At 40.7% G+C, this 18,113-nt stretch overlaps 1 long non-coding RNA gene across 1 annotated transcript in view; it reads left to right on the top strand.

The window, feature by feature from the left end:
• The window catches only part of LOC132025161 (uncharacterized), a 121,632-nt gene that overhangs the window by 91,603 nt on the left and 11,916 nt on the right, over positions 1-18,113 (top strand). The window lies entirely within an intron of this gene.

The raw sequence follows: 18,113 nt of genomic DNA, 5'->3' as shown, positions 1-18,113 counted from the left end.
AAAAAAAAAACCCTCCAGTAAAAAACTTGCAGTAGGATGTACCAGAAGGAAGGGAGAGGTGGGAAGGAAGCAAGGGAGCTTCCAGACGATCAGCTGACTGACACAGTGGATGCAGTTTCCGTGTGAGTATATGAGGCCAACAGAATTCTCTGCCACGGCTGCCTGATAGCTGCTAAAAAAATGACTCTCCCACTGAAACATTTTATCCCCTTAGTCCATCAAAAAGTGGAATTCAAACTCCCAACTTCCTCACAGGCTCCCATCCTTCAAGCTGCACATCGTGTAGGAGATTACTTCTTTCAGTTTTCTTTGACTTTGCTCAACTCTTGGTGGGGGTGGGGGAGCATCCAAAAAACGACGTTGAAAAAGGTGGAAAAAAGTCCACAGAGAAGGCTCTCAGCTGCCAAGCATTGAGTTGGGATGATTTGTTGCCCCAGGGAAGAGATTTCAGATGTTCAGTCTGAAGGGCACACAAGCCCAGGACTCTCATTCTCTGACCTTCTCCGCATGGTATTGTCTCCTGAGCAAGTGCTCTCTCGAGAGTGATGCTTAGGTTTGGGGACGTGTGAGAGTTTTGCCTCAACAATGGACCTTGTTGGCGGTAGTCTGGTTGAAACCTGCTCTTCATCTATTTGCTTGTCCAAGGGGTGGGAGTAGCAAAGAGAGGTTTGAAATGTTGTTTTATTTCATAGTAAGAAGAGGTGTAACCTTGCTGAGAGGGTGACAAATTCAGTTATAGTCAACCAGTACTTGACAGGTTTTATCAGAAAACCAAACAAGGAAAGAGTGTGTATGCCTGCTACCAGCTGTCACAGTATTGAACAATGAATGTTTGATGAAGCGACCTGCAGATACATCTCTGTGGAAGTCGGCTTTAAGTAGCAACTAGCTGACAAAATTAACAAGAAAGGGCCTTGGCGGAGGGTATCAAAAGAAAAGGGGGAAAAAAAAAGAGGAAACCCAAAATCTCCCAGTCCCTTTATTTGTTTAGGTGCTATATTGAAAGAGCCTCCACACAAGGTAGAATTTGAAATGCAGTTGCAGTTCTGTTAAGATAAATACACGGTCTTCATCTCAGCCCACATTGAAAATACAGTTCGGGTAATTGTCGGATTTTCCAAGTTAGTCGTACTCTGAAAACGGAAGCTGGTCTGCTGGAAATGGGAGGGTTTGGTTGTGCTTCTCAAGCAGCTTCTGGCCTCTTGCTGATAGGCCAGGGGATGGGGAAGTGGCCAGTGTGGCACAGGAGACGGGACCTGTCCCCCTGCCCTGCGTCACACAGGACAGCCACAGATTTGGTGATCCTATTCAGAAGTATTTCTTTCCTAAAGTCTGAAAAGAAACTAAAAAATCTCCTTGAACCAACACAAAGACCTGTAGCTAAAGATTCCTTTTCTTATTCTAAGGCTCTTTTCCTCTGAAGTCAAAAATCAGTGGCATTTTCCGTCTTCAAGAGAAAATGCCATGATCCTATTAAGCTGTATCGTTAACCTAGTTTCTCTCAGAACTTTAGAGAAGAATAAAGCATTATACTTCAGGGATGCCTAGGTGGCTCAGTCGGTTAAGTGTCTGACTCTTGATCTTGGCTCAGGTCTCCATCTCAGGGCTGTGAATTCAAGTCCTACATTGGGTTCCACGCAAGGTGTGGAAACCACTTTAAAAAAACAATACTGCGAGTCAACCAAAATAATGTTTTCTTCCTCTTTCTGCTCCCCTCCCCAGTATTTGCACTGTACTATTTTGATATTTCTAATACTAAGGCCAAGATGCCTCTTAACTTGCGTTACTTTGTATGTTTGCAACTTCCTGATGAGGAGGGTCTGATCGTATTTAGCTTTCATTCCTCTGCAGCCCTAGCCAATTCTAGACACTCCTCAGGGCAGGTCTCAGTGAGTGGAAATAGAATTGCCTGTAAACTCAGAAACAGGTAAGAGATTAGCTGAACCATTCTGTGGCCATCCCAGAGTCCTATAGCCCCTGCATTCCCACTCTAATGATATTCCCTTAGTTCTTTAGCAAAGCAGAGAAATAAATCCACTAACTATGGAAGAAAGACATAAAAGGTTACATCCCACACTTTCCATTCAGCCAGCCAAAATTAGTAGAAAACTCGGGAAGGAGATTCCACATCCATATCCCCAGATAGAGGTGTTAATAAAATGTAATATATCATAATTAAACTATCTTTCAACCCAATAATGAATTTTCACATATGCATTTTCCTTGTGAACTTTCATTCTGTTCGTACATTTTTGAGCTCATCTCATGATAGCATCTAGTATTTTATGGCAAATAGAGTGGTGTTATAAATATAAATTATGTGTTCTGTCAATCTGAAAAAGCCACAAATATTATCTATTGGGGTTTCTCGCTTCTTATCTCTGCCTCTCCAAATTTTTCCAATCCATATTGTGCTAAAGAATTTTGAAGATTTAAAAAAAAAAAAAATCTGTTCCATTATTTATCTATTTCCAGAGTGGTGAATAAGGTTTAATCTTGGCAATAAAGATACAGAGATGAAAAATGTCTATGATGGATTCAATAAGTAAGAAATATCTGTAAAACGAAATTACCCTTCCTGCTGCACAGATAGGGTCTTCATATGTGCGTGCAGGGCCATAGTTGGCTATAGTTTGATAATTTGCTATTAAAAATATTAAGGAGGGAGAGATTGGAGAAAATGAGTACATGGATATAAACAAAGGTAGGGCACAAAATTCCACAGAGAGAAGGGTCACAAAAACCTACTTTATGGAGACCAGTGGGAAATAGAAACAGAGGTGAGGGTTAACTTTACAATTGCTGTGGTATAGAAAGGTAACTGCCGGTCAACCTCCTAGTTCTCCTTGAGATTAGCAGAAATGACCTGCTAAGAAACCCGACCTTCTGTCTTTAGCATAACGACTGAGGCACAACTTAGGTATCCTTAGGGCTGATATCAGGAGCAAACCTAGGGGACAGTTCAGGCGGCTCATCACAATCCCAAAACTCCAGTAAGTGGTGGAGGAAGAAGAGGACAAGGAGTCAGGGAGAGGAGGAATAATATTAGTAGCTGTGCAGAGAAACTGTAATAAATCGTCATGGAGTTACATTGTACTCTGGGTTTGTGTGTGCCTTAACCTAGAGTTTCAGAAACCACTGTGAAAATGGGGAAGAACTAAATTTTAATTTATTTTTTTATTTTTAAAGATTTTATTTATTTATTTGGCAGAGAGAGATCACAAGTAGGCAGAGAGGCAGACAGAGAGGGGGGCGGAAGCAGGCTCCCTGACGAGAAGAGAGCCCGATGAGGGGCTCGATCCCAGGAGCCTGGGACCATGACCCGAGCCACCCAGGTGTCCCAAGAACTAAATTTTAATACTGATCTTCATCCCCCTCTGTTACTTTGGCACCTGTAGCTATATTATGAATTCACACCACATGCCTGTGAGCTGGATATGTTGTGCATACGATGCAGCAGACTCGCTTACAAATGTTCTTACCGAACCAGAGATTCAATTACGTATACTGTCCATTCCTACCCCAGAGTTTTGCACTCAGTGAGGAGACTTTGGGATCTTCTTAATATTATCAGTGCAGTTAAGGCCACTTCTGGGTATACAGTCAATGGAAATGAAAACAGGGTATCAAAGAAATACGTGCACTCCCGTGTTCCTCACAGTATTATTCACAATAGCGAAGATAGAGAAACAACCTAAATGTTTGTCAGTGGATGATTGTATTTTAAAAATGTGGGAGATTATTTACCTCTCTATCTGCATATACATACATACACACATACATACATACAGTGGAATATTATTCGGTTATAGAAAAAATAAAGGGAAATCCTGCCATTTGTGAGAACATGGGTAGACCTTGAGGGTATTATGCTAAGTAAAATAAGCTAGACAGAGAAAAACAAATACCGGATGGCATCCCTTATATATGGAATCTAATAAAAGTCAAACTCATAGAAACAGAAAGTAGAAAAATGGTTGCCAGGGACTTGGCGGGGTGGGAGAAATAGGGAGAGGTTGGGGAAAATACAGACCTTGAGCTACGACATGATAAAGTCCAGAGGATCTAATGGAAACATGGTGACAGTTGATAGCACTGTGTTACCTAATTGAAATCTGCTGAGAGAGTAGACCTTAGAGGTTCTCACATACACACAGAAAAAGAATAATTCTGTGAGGTGATGAGTATAATTACCTAGACAAGGGGAACCCTTTCACAACGTACTCATATATCCATTCATTGCAATGTATACCTTGAATGTCTTACCATTTTGTGTGTTAATTATACCTCCAAAAAGCAGAAAAAAATACCAGTTTAGTCAAAATGCATCGGACACTAGGAGGGGAAACTGAGATACAGAAGGATAAGGTGAGTTTCTCAATGTTTAATAGCAAATCAGTGGCTAAAGGAACAGATTCATTTTTCTGCCAGGCATTGGCATTTATTTTAAATAATTCATTGATTCCATGCATAAGGTAGGCAAGGAGTAGTTAATCAATGTATGTATATGCATATATATTTTTTCTACTTTTCTCCTTGAGCACCAGAAAGAAACTCGCTAGGGAAATATGATTGATTCATTAATTCATTGGCTGAGAAATCATTTAGGTGGACTTATTGCTGGGGTTCTGAGTGTGTTTATGCATAACAATTTATATGTAGATGCTATTTATAGGATATACAGACTTCATGCAATTTTGATAGAAAATACAACCTAAAGAGAGTGCTCACCATTGTCTGATTATTAATAATACACCCCAAGATGGTTGCTGTAAAAATTATTTGAATGGAACAGACTAAATTTGCAGAGATGCCCAAAGTACTGGCTGGAAGGATTCGTAGATGTTAATTGCTATTACTGCCTGCATGTTAAAAGTAGCCTCCTCAGTACTGGGATTTAAAAGATATCAGGAAAAACCACTATCCCTAAATGTGACCTTCAAATGCCACCTCGTCTGAAATTCTGCATAAGAAATCCACCTTATAAGACTAGCGGGAAATAGGGGCACCTGGGTGGCTCAGGGTTAAAGCCTCTGCCTTCGGCTCAGGTCATGATCTCAGGGTCCTGGGATCGAGCCCTGCATTAGGCTCTCTGCTCGGCAGGGAGCCTGCTTCTTCCCTCTCTGTCTGCCTCTCTGCCTACTTGTGATCTCTCTCTATCAAATAAATAAATAAAATATTAAAAAAAAAAAGACTAGCAGGAAATAATCAGTACTTCTTACTGATTGGTGAGAGTATGTGTGACTCTTATTTTTGTTGTTGTTGTATACTTTTCTTAATTTTTTTGGATCCCCTATGTTAATTACACTGTGACACAAAGGTATTTTAGAAAAATGGTTCTTTGAGTAATTGTGCCAATAACTCTGTAGTCCCAAGGACCTCTGGCACAATGCTAAACACATAGCTGGCACACAGTAAATATGTGTCGTGGACGAAAACACCTGTTTCTTTTTAGGGGGGCACTATCTCCAGGAGTTGTTGGGTCAAATTTCCATAAGGCACTGGCACATTTTCAGCAGTTCTCCGACTTCCGTAAGCATCTGAGTCATCTTGTTCTCAAATCTACTGACAGTCATGGTGTCTTCATTTTATAGATGAGTGGGGATCAGCCCCGTAAGCATCTGAGTCATCTTGTTCTCAAATCTACTGACAGTCATGGTGGGAGCAGGGGAAATCTGCAAAGACAATTCTGCTGCTAACAGAATGTTGTCCACATTATAAAAATAGCCAGACGAGAGAAGAAGAGTGGTTCTCAAGCCACATTCTACTGAGTCATGGATTCCATGTTGTCATGTCTGGGAATGTTGGAAAGGCAAAGGAACGGGCATTTCCGGCGGGTAGCTTCTAGGCCCCTAACCTCAACTTGACCGAGAGCAGTTCAGTGGTGATCCATTAAATATATTGACATCTCACACACTATCCCACTTGAAGAAAGGATGCTTGTGCTGACAGAAAAATCAGGAGGTATGGGAGGACTGAAGAAAGAAGAAAGAAAGAGAGAGAGAAAAGAGAGAAAGATAACCAAAACTTCATTGGTTTCTAGTCCTGACCCTGGAGGAAATTTCCATTTCTAAATGCAAATCATTTGAAAGGCTAAAGAAGGGAGAGAGCTGCCCACTTTGTGAGCTGATAACAGAAAACCTCTGCTCCATTATGCAAGTCTAGAGAAAAGAATGGTTTATAAACATTGGTTTTTTTCAGTCCATCAGGGCGCCAGGACCCTGCGTTGCCAAGAGACACCTCCAGTGCTGAAATGAAATAAGAAGACCGTGTTTACATTAACATTCCCCATTTGATTCACTGTTTGATTAAGATGGAAGAGAGAGAAGAATCAACCTGCCCGGTGTCCGGATTGGAGAAGACAGGACACGAAGAGAAGCTGTACACACAGTCCCCATCAGAGACAAAGAGTAAAGTGGGCGTTTTGTGCTTCAAATCCCGTTCCTCCCTCTGCTCCCCACCTTGTAGCTCCAGTGCCCCCCCCACCGGCCCCCTGATTGGAGCCGGATAGTTCAGAAAGAAACTGATAAACTCAGTCAGTGCCAAGATGCCTGGGAAAGACCCGGAGCGCTGAAAACAGGATGGGTTTTGGCATCTGCCACGGATGGGTTGGAAAAAAGTAACTTATTTTCATAGGAAAATGAACAAAAAGGTCTTGGTTGCCACAAAAGCTTCCTTCCACCTATTAGCTCCATTTGCCGTATATTTAATTACTTTTATGGAAAAAGGATAAAAGTAAGAGGGCCATAGCTGAATGCCTCAAAGGACATGAGGAGAGTGTTTTTACAGGCCTGCTCTGTCCCAGTGATTTTGAGAAAAAAGGTCAGAAGAGGTATGAGCAAACAGAAGTATTGTGTGTCGATGATTTAAGGCAGATGTTCTTACCATGACCCCGACATGTGACAGACACGTGGATGAGCTGCTGTTATTTGGGGTAGGGGAGGGAACTGTGTAGAGTGATGTTTCTGATGAGAGCTAACGCACCTACATGTCTAAATAGTTCATTGGTTCTCCTGAATTCAACAACATTCAAGGTCCCTCCTGTAGTACCATCAGTCTTCCTTATCCATAGTTCAGTTTTCTAGTATGAGTGAAATAGTTCACCGTACAGTTACCAGGAAGTCACTGAAAAGAACCTTTGTGGGAAGCTACCTGATATATCGTGCCACAGTTTTAACGGACTTCTCTGAGCTTTCTGTCAAAATCTTAGTATGAGAGCCTGTTACACCTATAAACATGTCCTATGCCATGGTTGACAAGAGCTGAGGACCTCTGGTCAATAAGAAAATGTGTTTTCCTTGATTTTACCACATGGTTTCCCGAACTGAATGGCTTTGTCCCTGAGGAGATTTCAAATGGGTTAAAAAGTGTCACACACTCAGAACAGTGCCTGAGGTCCCACGCATTAGTCTTTGCTGTTGTGTCCTGAATGAGATTAGGCTCCAAGTTTGGAAAATGCTGATAAGACTTGTTTCTTCAAGATTTGCTGTGATGAGAAAGGAATACCTTTGCACTCCCTAATCTCTGTTTAAAACGCACTAAAAGGCAATAAAGCAGAATCAGGAGGAAATTATTAACAAATGGTCTGCCCTTCTATCTGTTCTATAAATTAGTCTGCCACTGATTCTGGTCTTTACTGCCTGTGTTTTCTTCTCAGATCACTTGCAACCACTCCTTCATACCCCTCCTTAGTTCACTTCCACAGACATTTCTTCGTAACCTACTGTATGCCAGAAATTGTGCTAAATAAGCTCAAATGTATAAAGGCTACTTCTGGAACTTCCACACTCAGGTAAAAATCTTGTTCCATTGCGTTTTGTGTCATTCTGTAGGATACACTTCTTTCTTCTACCCTCTTCTCCCTTCAAAGTCATCTACAAAACTCATAGCCAAGATCCACATTTAGTTAAGATTTGAATTTATAATCATTCTGCTATTCTCAGCTCTTCTCAATACCCAGTGGGTCTTTAATTCCCTATGAATGACTTTGTTTGTTTGTTTGTTTAGAGCATGAGCAGGGGGAGAGGGAGAGAGAGAATCTGAAGCAGATTCTGAACTGCCTGTGGAGCCTGACACAGGGTTCGATCCCGTGACCCTGAGATCATGACCTGAGCTGAAATGAAGAGTCTAAACACAAGTCACTGAGCTACTCATGTGCCCTTGGATGACCCTTTCTTTTTCTTTTTCTTTTTTTTTTTTTTTTTTGACAGACAGAGATCACAAGCAGGCAGAGAGGCAGGCAGAGAGAGAGGAGGAAGGAGGTTCCCTGCTGAGCAGAGAGCCCGATGTGGGGCTTGATCCCAGGACCCTGGGATCATGAGCTGAGCTGAAGGCAGAGGCTTTAACCCACTGAGCCACCCAGGTGCCCCACAACCCATTTTTTTAAACAACCTAATACCCAGTTCTTCCTTTACTTAATTCTAAGGAGCTTGCTCTCCACCCATTCAACCCTCTTCAGTCACCAGCATCCATGACCACACCTTAGACCTTGTCATTATTTCCGTAGGGGAAATTACCATTTCAAATCTCCTACTTCTGACCACCTCCTATATTCCCAGCTTTCTGACTCACTCACATATTCAGGTCCTACTGAGGTTTGTGATCTTCGGACCTCTTCTCTTTCTCCTATCACTGCTTCCTGTCTGCTCTCCCATCCTGTCTGGCCCAACCCCACAGTTGCCTCGATGATACATTTCCAAATAGTCCAAGTTCCACTGTCTTTACATCCTTCCAGTATGTATGAAACAAAGAAGTCCAATCAATCATTAAAACTATCCTCTTATTCCATAAGCACAAAGACTGGTGCCACAATAAATTTGTGGTCTCCACTCTCAAAATTAAAACCCATGTTTGCCTGGAAATCCCTCTGTTTTTTTCTGGTTGGTCAGTATTCCTTTTCCCAAACTTTCTGTTGAAAGCTTTCTCTACTCTTCTCAAATTCTTACTGTCTCTTCGCTCCCAAGCAAAACTTTGCCTCCTGTTTGCCTAAATGGAATAGAAATGTTCAAAGGGACCTTCTCTCAGATTCCAGTCTGTCTCATCTATGAACTCACTGTATCTCATTTTTTCCTTTTAACCCCTCAGGTGTTCCTCTCCTCTTATGTAAAGCTAACCTGAGGTGCTTGGGTGGCTCAGTGGGTTAAGCCTCTGCCTTCTGCTCAGGTCGTGATCTTAGGGTCCTGGGATCGAGTCCCACATTGGGCTCCCTGTTCAGCGGGGAGTCTGCTTCTCCCTCTTCCTCTGCTGCTCCCCCTACTGGTACACTGTCTTTCTCTATATATATCAAATAAATAAATAAAATCTTTTTTAAAAAATAAAATAAAGTAAAGCTAACCTTCTGATCTATATCCTGGATCCCAAACATTCCATCTCAGAGACCTTGTTCCATTGGTTACATTCTAGTGGAGTATATTGTGGCAGTCAAGCATAAGGGCTCTCACAGAGGACTACCTATCTTCCTTCTTCTTTAAAGATTTTATTTATTTATTTGAATGAGAAAGAGCAAAGGGAGGGTCGCAGGGAGAGGGAGAAGCAGAATCTGCGTTGAGCAGAGAGCCTGACACTGGGCTCAATCCCAGGACCCCGGGATCATGAGCTAAGCCAAAGGCAGACACTTAACCAACTGAGCCACCCAGGTGCCCCAGGACTACCTATCTTCAAATCCCAGCTCTGCAAGGATTTGGAGCAAGTCAAATACCCACCCCATGCCTCCATTTCCTCATCTGTAAACTGTGTGTAGGTATAACAACATCCACCTCACAGGTTCATCGTGAGGATTCTGTGATACAGCGGAATTAAATATTTCTCACTGTGTCTCCTGTTGTTCTTGTTCCTATTACTCTACCTCTTATCCTAAGGTTTTCTTTCAGATTTACTTTAACCAAAGCATAAAATCAGCAGGGAGAAGGCCCCACTTAGATTGTGGCTGCCAAGATTGCCCCATGCAGGAAGGTACTTTCTATCTAGCTCATCGCTTTTGAATGGACCCATGTGTGCAATCTTCCTTCAGGCTCTGGCTCCACACCTACTAAGAGGTGTAGAAGAAGATATGAATTTGGCTGAGCATGAACAAAATTTGAGGATGCTTCATGACATTTAATTACTTCGGTGCATGTCAGAACTTGCATGGTCATGAGGTAGAGAAGAGAGCTAAAACCGTGAGAAAATCTAACAGACAGACATTTTATTTTGCTCATCAGTGAAAAATAAGGTAGTTAAATTTCTCGAACCATCTATGGAGAGTCCAGTTTTCAGTGGCTCAGAAGCAGGTGACTTTAGAAATAAGTACATTCCACAACTGCCTGCCATAATTTCACAGAGGTTCTTAACTCTTCTGCCTTCACTGTATCTACATCTAAAATGTTATTGTTGGAGCTTGGTTTTGATCCTTATTAAAACATAAATGTCCACTGGGGAGTAAACACTTCAGGCTGTGATCGGTCCTTTGTACCCTAAGATTAATGAATGTCAGACTCTGTCCTGAGTCTGTTTTAACAAGTCAGGCAGAGAATAGGAAGCACCAGGTCACCAGATTCCTGAAGCTGTGAAGACAGAAGGCTACCGAGAGGGAGAGGGATTCTAACCCAGGAGACAGAGCTGTGTGAAAATTCATACCACACACTTCATCACTGTACCTAGCGGCAGGGCTACTTAGAGGAAACAGATTTAACATTTTTTAACAAATGTGCCATGGGTAATCTCAGCCTGAAGGTGTATCATTTTGAGAATATCTGAGGAAAAGTTCCTGAGGCATTTTGAGTCATTGGAGAAAGGGAAAAAAAACCGATAGAGATTTTCCCATTTTAAAAATAGATTGTATTTTTAATGACCTGCAACTGACTAATATTTTACACAGTATTAGGATCCGAGCAGATTGTTTATTCATTTAGATTGCAAAAACTTACAATGAGATCTCGGCAGCATTCTTCTGCTTAAGTTTATCAGATGAAGGCATTATCTCTCTGAGCTCAAGATTCATTACACTACAAAATAAAGTTCTTGCCAAATCAGAATAAAAACATTTCTGACGTTTAGATTTTTTTGCTACCTTGGTAGTAACATGTCTAGATCATAGAACTCCTTATGTATCAGCCTGAATATTATTCCACAGAAAGGTCTTCTCCTAAAATACTTAAGTGGTCCCCATACAGACTGGCATGTTTGGTGGGAAGAAGACCAAATTTAAATGGTTCCCATGCTCCCCCCACAACCCCCCACGGAGTGGGTTTGATGGAATCTCTCTGGGCTTCACTTTCCTTTCTACGAAACAACTATACTACCTACCCTTGGGCACTGTGGGGTATTGTGTTTTGAAGATTAAGTGAGACCATGCCTGTGTCTGTGCTTTGTTAACTCTGTACACTGTATTTTTAGTCTGATGAACATTCTCTAAATTATATGGAGATATTTTTAAAAAATCGTAGATCTCGGGCCTCTGTGTGACTCAGTTAGTTGAGCATCTGACTCTTGATATCAGCTCAAGTCTTGAGGTCAGGATTGTGAGTTCAAGTGCCAAGTTGGGTTCAACGCTGGGCATAGAGCTTATTTAAAAAAAAAAAAAAAGGTAATAAAATAATTCATTGTTTTCTATGTACAGGTATGAAATTCAGCCACTAAATTTTCCATGTAAAAAAATATAATCACTATATGTAAAGAAAAAAAAAGAAAAATGGTTACAAAATGTTCATATTTAAAATATATTCATTTAATAATTCTCTATACATGTATAAAATATGCATAAAACCAGTGCAGGAGTAAAAAAATGACTGTCTTAGCCCTTAATTCCTCCAATAAAATATCCTGCTTCCATTCCCTGGCCCATCGAGCTCATCACTGGCCGATTCACTACACTAAGATTGACTGTTGGTCTTTAAAGGCTTATATACATACAGCACGTAGAGTAGACCTATGCAGTGATGTGTCAGAGGTCAAAGCCACCGCTTCAGAGGGGAATTTCTTATTACCCATAGAAGGTAATGAACTACCATCCCTCTCATCACTCTCTGTACCAAATCTGTTTGCTGTCATAGTACTTATTACAATCTGAAATATCTTACTTTTTACTTGGGCATTATATGTCTATATCACCCCTGTTCCTGTCCCCATGCAACTATACAAAATGTGACTGTAGGTTCATGAAGTGTAGGGTATTTGCTTGATCACTGTTATATTTGCAGCACCTGGAACAGTGTGCATGGGATCATATTTAATAAACAGACATTAGGGGCGCCTGGGTGGCTCAGTCAGTTGAGTGTCTGCCTTTGGCTCAGGTCATGATCTCAGGGTCCTGGGATAAGGAGCTGTGCATCAGGCTCCGTGCTTAGCAGGGAGTCTGCTTCTCCCTCTGTCCCTCCTCCTGCTTGTGCTCTCATCTCTCTCTCTCTCTCTTTCAAATAAATAAATGAAATCTTTAAAAAAAATAAATAGACATTAATAAACATTGAGCAATATCTGTATAACAAGCATAATCTCTGTATATAACACACCTAGGGGTTTATCACTATCAGATCTGTTCCTTTATCTTGATCAGATCTGTTGACACCATGTAATGTGTCTTTCTTCTAGAACTTTGAAGGTACTGGATCAATGACTCTGCTTCTGACCCTGATTGCTCCCTGACAATCCAGGAACTGGGTCTTGAAGTATTGAGGCCATTTCCCCAGAGCTGTGGAAATACGAGCTAACAGATTGTGAACTGCCAAAAATCTCCTTCTAGCTCAGTCAGAACATTGTCTGTGACAGTAATGTTGACAGTTTTCACTTCAGAAAATATAGGTATAATGTGATTTCAGTTATTCATCTCCTCAGGTTGATGGGTGGAATTCTGAAACACTGTTTTTAGACACTTGGTGAGGAATCTGTAGTCATCTATTTCCTCCTCCTCCTGACAAAGCTGCCATCATAGTGTTGCTTCTAAAGAATCTTCCAGTACATGAAGGACAGACGAGTTTTGTTAGCTTACTTCTCGACTGTCTTCAGTGTACACAAGTATCAGGAATTTATGTTCAATTACGTACACCCACTCTTATCATCCTTCAGTGCTGTGGTTATGGAAGCACCTTTGTTTTTTCTGTTATGTATGTGGGTTTTTACTGCCGTTTAAAGTAATGTTTGGCAATATTGACAAAAATCACATACCTGGTCCCACTATTTTTCTTTGGCATACCAGAACTCTTCAGATATTATTAGTGGCTTGCTGACCAAACACTAACTCACTCCAAAATAACTTAAGGCAAAATGTAACAGGGGATCTGTAAATAGTAGATTTGCCCCTGCCATTTCAGGGTGAGGAGATAATTATTAAGATAAAGAGTGGGTATTTATGTTATATGAGCGAGAATAAAGATACTGTGCTGGTTTGTAAGGTCAGTATTGGCAAGTGGCTGTTCTAATGAGTTATCAGGAGAAATCTCTCAAGTGTGAAAAAGCCTGACTTGGTGGCAATGACTTTGTGGTCATTTTTGATGCAAGTTCTGTATATACTAATCCTTGGGCAATAACCTATAAATTGGCGCATGGGATAGTTAATCTTATGTGCCAACTTGCCAGCATCAAGAGATAACCAGATATTTGGTTAAACATTATTTCTGGGTGTGTCTGAGAGGGTGTTTCTGGATGACATTTTTATTTGAATCAGCAGACTGAGTAAAACAGATTGTCTTCCCCGGGGGGCGGGGGGGGGGGCTTGTCCAATCTGTTGAAGGTCTAAATAAAACAAAAGGCAGTAAAAGGGATAATTTACTGTCTCTGACTTGCTACATTTGAGCTGGGACATTACTGTTCTTCTGCACTAAGCCTGGAATATATACCATCTGCTGTCCTAGTTCTCAAGCCTTCAGATTTGGACTAGAACCAAACCACTGGATTGTCTGTGTCTCCAGCTTATAGATGGTAGATCATGAGACTTCTCAACTTCCATAATCACATGAACCAATTCATATCTATCTATCTATCTATCTATCTATCTATCCATCTAGATCCTCTCTTGATTTTGTTTCTTTGAAGAACCCTGACTAATATGGTGTGTATGTATGGTCCTTCAAGTACCCATAGGATTAAGAAAAAAAATTACACTCACAACCATGTATCTTTAAAAGAGTTTTTTGGGGCACCTGGGTGGCTCAGTGGGTTAAAGCCTGTGCCTTCAGCTTGGGTCATGATCCCAGGGTCCTGGGATCGAGCCCTGCATTGGGCTCTCTGCTCAGCAGGGAACCTGCTTCCTCCTCTCTCTCTCTCTCTCTCTGCCTGCCTCTCTGTCCACTTGTGATCTCTATCTGTCAAATAAATAATAAATAAAATCTTTAAAAAAATAAAAATAAAAGAGTTTCTTGCAGAAGGGGTGGGTGCCTGGATGGCTCAGTCATTTGGGCATCTGACTCTTGATTTTGGCTCAGGTCATTATCTCAGGGTTGTGAGATCAAGCTCTGAGGTCGTCTGCGTGCTGGACATGATGCCTGATTAACACTCTCTCTCTCCCTCTGTCCCCTCCATCCTCCCACCAAAAAATAAGGTTTTTGGAGCACTTGGGTGGCTCTGTCAGTTGAGCATCCGACTCATGGTTTCAGCTCCAGTGGTGATGTCAGGGCCATGGGATCGAGTGCCCCCGCCGGGCTCCACCCTAGTGTGGAGTCTGCTTGGGTTTCTTTCTCCTTCTTCTTCTGCCCCTCTATACCCCATTCTCGCTCTAAAATAAATAGGTAAATCTTAAGGGGAAAAAAAGTTTCTTGCAGCCCAGAACATAATCTTTGATTCCAGTGTTTAGCTGAGTAAACATGGTTGTTTTATATTTCTCCTCTTCAAAATTACCCTAGAGAAACAAGGTTAAAAGATGAAAGTTCAGGGGAGCTGGCTGGTTCAGTCTGAAACATGTGTCTCTTGATCTCGGGTTGTGAGTTGGAGCCCCACACTGAGTGTAGAGATCACTTGAGAATAAAAAAAATACATATATTTTTTTAAAAGTTCAAACTCATACTTGCCAAATTTTGGAGACATCTATAATCAGAAATTACAAACTCAAGGAGAGCTAAAAAAAAGGTATTGAAGGTCCAAGAGGGGGACAGGAAGAGGATGCCTATGGTTGCAGGTCTCAGAGACAACCTCAAGAAACAGTTCTCCAAAGTCATTGCTCCAGGGGCACATGATTGGCCCAGTTGGTTAAATATCTGCCTTAATCTCAGGTCATGATCCCAGGGTCCTGGGATCAAGCCTTGTGTCGGGCTCCCTGCTCTCCCTCTCCGTCTGCCCCTCCCCCCATTTGTGCATGTGCATGTGCTTTCTCCCAAATAAATATATATATATATATATATTTATATAATTTTTTTAATTATATATTTTTCTTTTTTTTTTTTTTATCATTACTTCAAATCTAGAGGTAAAACCAAAATTCCCCTGTGTGGAACACTGAGGTGACAACTTTACTAGAGCAAAAGTAGCACCGATTCTCAAGAAACATACTGGGCAGTCATATTTGCGAACCAAATTATTTTTGAGAACAGAGAAAAAAAGTTGGCACTATGAGTAGTTCTGCAGGGTCAAACCTAATTAGGAAAAGTAAAGGCTAAAAGAAATTGTTTACTTGCACAACAGCCCCATTATTTAAATGACTTTTTTGCAGCCTGAAACACGGTCTTTATTCCTCCTACCACATGAACCTCCAATAAACACACCTTACTCAAAAATCAGTAATAAACAAAAATGAGCAAGCCCAGGAAATATATGAAGATACTAGAGAAGAATGTGAAGAGAGTAATGGGAATAAAAAAGAGCAAATGAATAAAACATGCTATGGAGAAGCTGCTGTAAATACATGAAAATTTTGAATGAACAGGAATGCATACAATCCAAGAACATAAAGCACATGTACTAAAAATTGGATAAGATAAACTAAGATAGCAAAAGAATAAAACATGAATAAGCAGAGCTCAATAAGTAGGAAAAGCAAAATCATCACATTAGAGAATGCCAAGTTAGAAGGAGCATAAATGAGAATAAACAATTCTGAAAATATGTTAAGAGATATGGGGTCTAAGAAAGAAGTCCTGGATATACACATGGAAAACCATTTTAAACATCAAAGTGAGAGCGTTCCTGAGTATTCCTGAAACTCTGAACCTGTAAAAGAAAATGATAAAGTGACAAAATTAGCTGTTAAAATTAGCTATGAAAAATTCTGAAGTTTTTATGTGACAGAAACACTTTGTAAAAGTTCCAAAAATATAACAAATATTATTAAAAAGTCAAAAGTTAGTGGTGCCTGGTGGCTCAGTTGCTTAAGTATCCAACTCTTGATTTCAACTCAGGTCATGATCTCAGGGTAGTGAGATCGAGCCCTGAGGCACGCTCCACACTCAGCAGGAAGTCTGCTTGAAATTCTTTCCCTCTGCCCTCCTTCTGGTGTGCGTGTGTGTGCACGTACACATGTATGTGCTTGCATGTATGCTCTCTCTCTCTCTTTCAAATAAATAGATCTTTAAAAAAACATAAAATAGAGGGGTGCCTGGGTGGCTCAGTGGTTTAAGCCTCTGCCTTCAGCTCAGGTCATGATCTCAGGGTCCTGGGATCGAGTCCCGCACTGGGCTCTCTGCTGGGCAGGGAGCCTGCTTCCTCCTCTCTCTCTCTCTCTCTCTCTGCCTGCCTCCCTGCCTACTTGTGATCTCTTTCTGTCACATAAATAAAATCCTTAAAAAAAAAAAAAGAATAGAATAAAAAAGTCAAAAGTTTAAAAAAGTCAAAAAAAGTCAAAAGTTTAAAAAAGTTTAAAAAAAGACAAATGAAAATGTAGGGGGAAATGTTTCAACTCATATCACAAAGGTCTTATTTCCTAACTATGTAAAGAATACACTCAAATCAATAGCACTAACAAGAGAGTAGAAAAATGGGAAAAGGATATAAAGGGGAAGGTGACAAAAAGTGAAATAAAATGACCCTTAAAGATATAAAGCAATGCTTAACCTCACTCATAAATAGAGAAATGCCAAGATTTTGTGTTTTTCAGTATGGCCAAATTTCTTTTTCTTTTTCTTTTTTTTTTTTTTTTAAGATTTTTATTTATTTGACAGACAGATCACAAGTAGGCAGAGAGGCAGGCAGAGAGAGAGAGAGAGAGAAAGAGAGGAGAAGGCAGCAGGCTCCCCGCTGAGCATGAAGCCCGATGCGGGGCTCAATCCCCACATGACCTGAGCCGAAGGCTTTAACCACTGAGCCACCCAGGTGCCCCCAGTATGGCCAAATTTCAAACAGTTTGGTAAAACATGGTGTTGATGAGAATATGAGAAACAGAAAATCTCATACATCAAAGGTTAATACAAGCTTTGTGAAGAACAATTTTTCAAAATCTATCAGAATTTAAATTACAAATAGAAATTACAAATACAAAATAAAAATACAAATTTAAAATACAAATAAATGCAAAAATACATCTAAGTATTTCTCCTGTTAGAGTACTGTAACATGGTTAAAATGATGTATTTGCAAGGTTTTGTTTTTTTTTTTTTTTTAAAGATTTATTTATTTATTTGACAGAGGGAGATTACAAGTAGGCAGAGAGGCAGACAGAGAGAGAGAGGAGGAAGCAGGCTCCCTGCTGAGCAGAGAGCCCGATTCGGGACTCGATCCCAGGACCCTGGGATCATGACCTGAGCCGAAGGCAGCGGCTTAACCCACTGAGCCACCCAGGCGCCCCTGCAAGGTTTTTTTTAATTAAAAATCAATTAATTAATTTATGGGGTATTATTAGTTTTAAAGATAGACTTTAATGATTCATCAGTTGCATATTACATCCAGTGCTCATAACACTGAAGTGCCCCTTAATGCCCACCATCCAGTTACCTTACCCCCTCACCTACCTCCTCTCCAGCAACCCTCAGTTTGTTTCCTATAATTAAGGGTCCCTTGTGGTTTGTTTCCCTCACTGATTTTTGTCTTAGTTTATTTTTTCTTCCTTTCCCTATGTTCATCTGTTTTGTTTCTTAACTTCCACATATGAGTGAAATCATATGATATTTGTCTTTCTCCTATTGATTTATTTCACTTAGCATAATACCCTCTAGTTCTGTCCACACATCGCAAATGGCAAGATTTCATTCTTTTTGATAGCTGAGTAATATTCCATTGTA

The sequence above is a fragment of the Mustela nigripes genome, chromosome 9 (genome assembly GCF_022355385.1).
Source record: "Mustela nigripes isolate SB6536 chromosome 9, MUSNIG.SB6536, whole genome shotgun sequence".
Taxonomy (NCBI): domain Eukaryota; kingdom Metazoa; phylum Chordata; class Mammalia; order Carnivora; family Mustelidae; genus Mustela; species Mustela nigripes.
The sequence above is the reverse complement of the archived record's forward strand: the minus strand, read 5'-3'. Positions and strand labels throughout refer to the sequence as shown.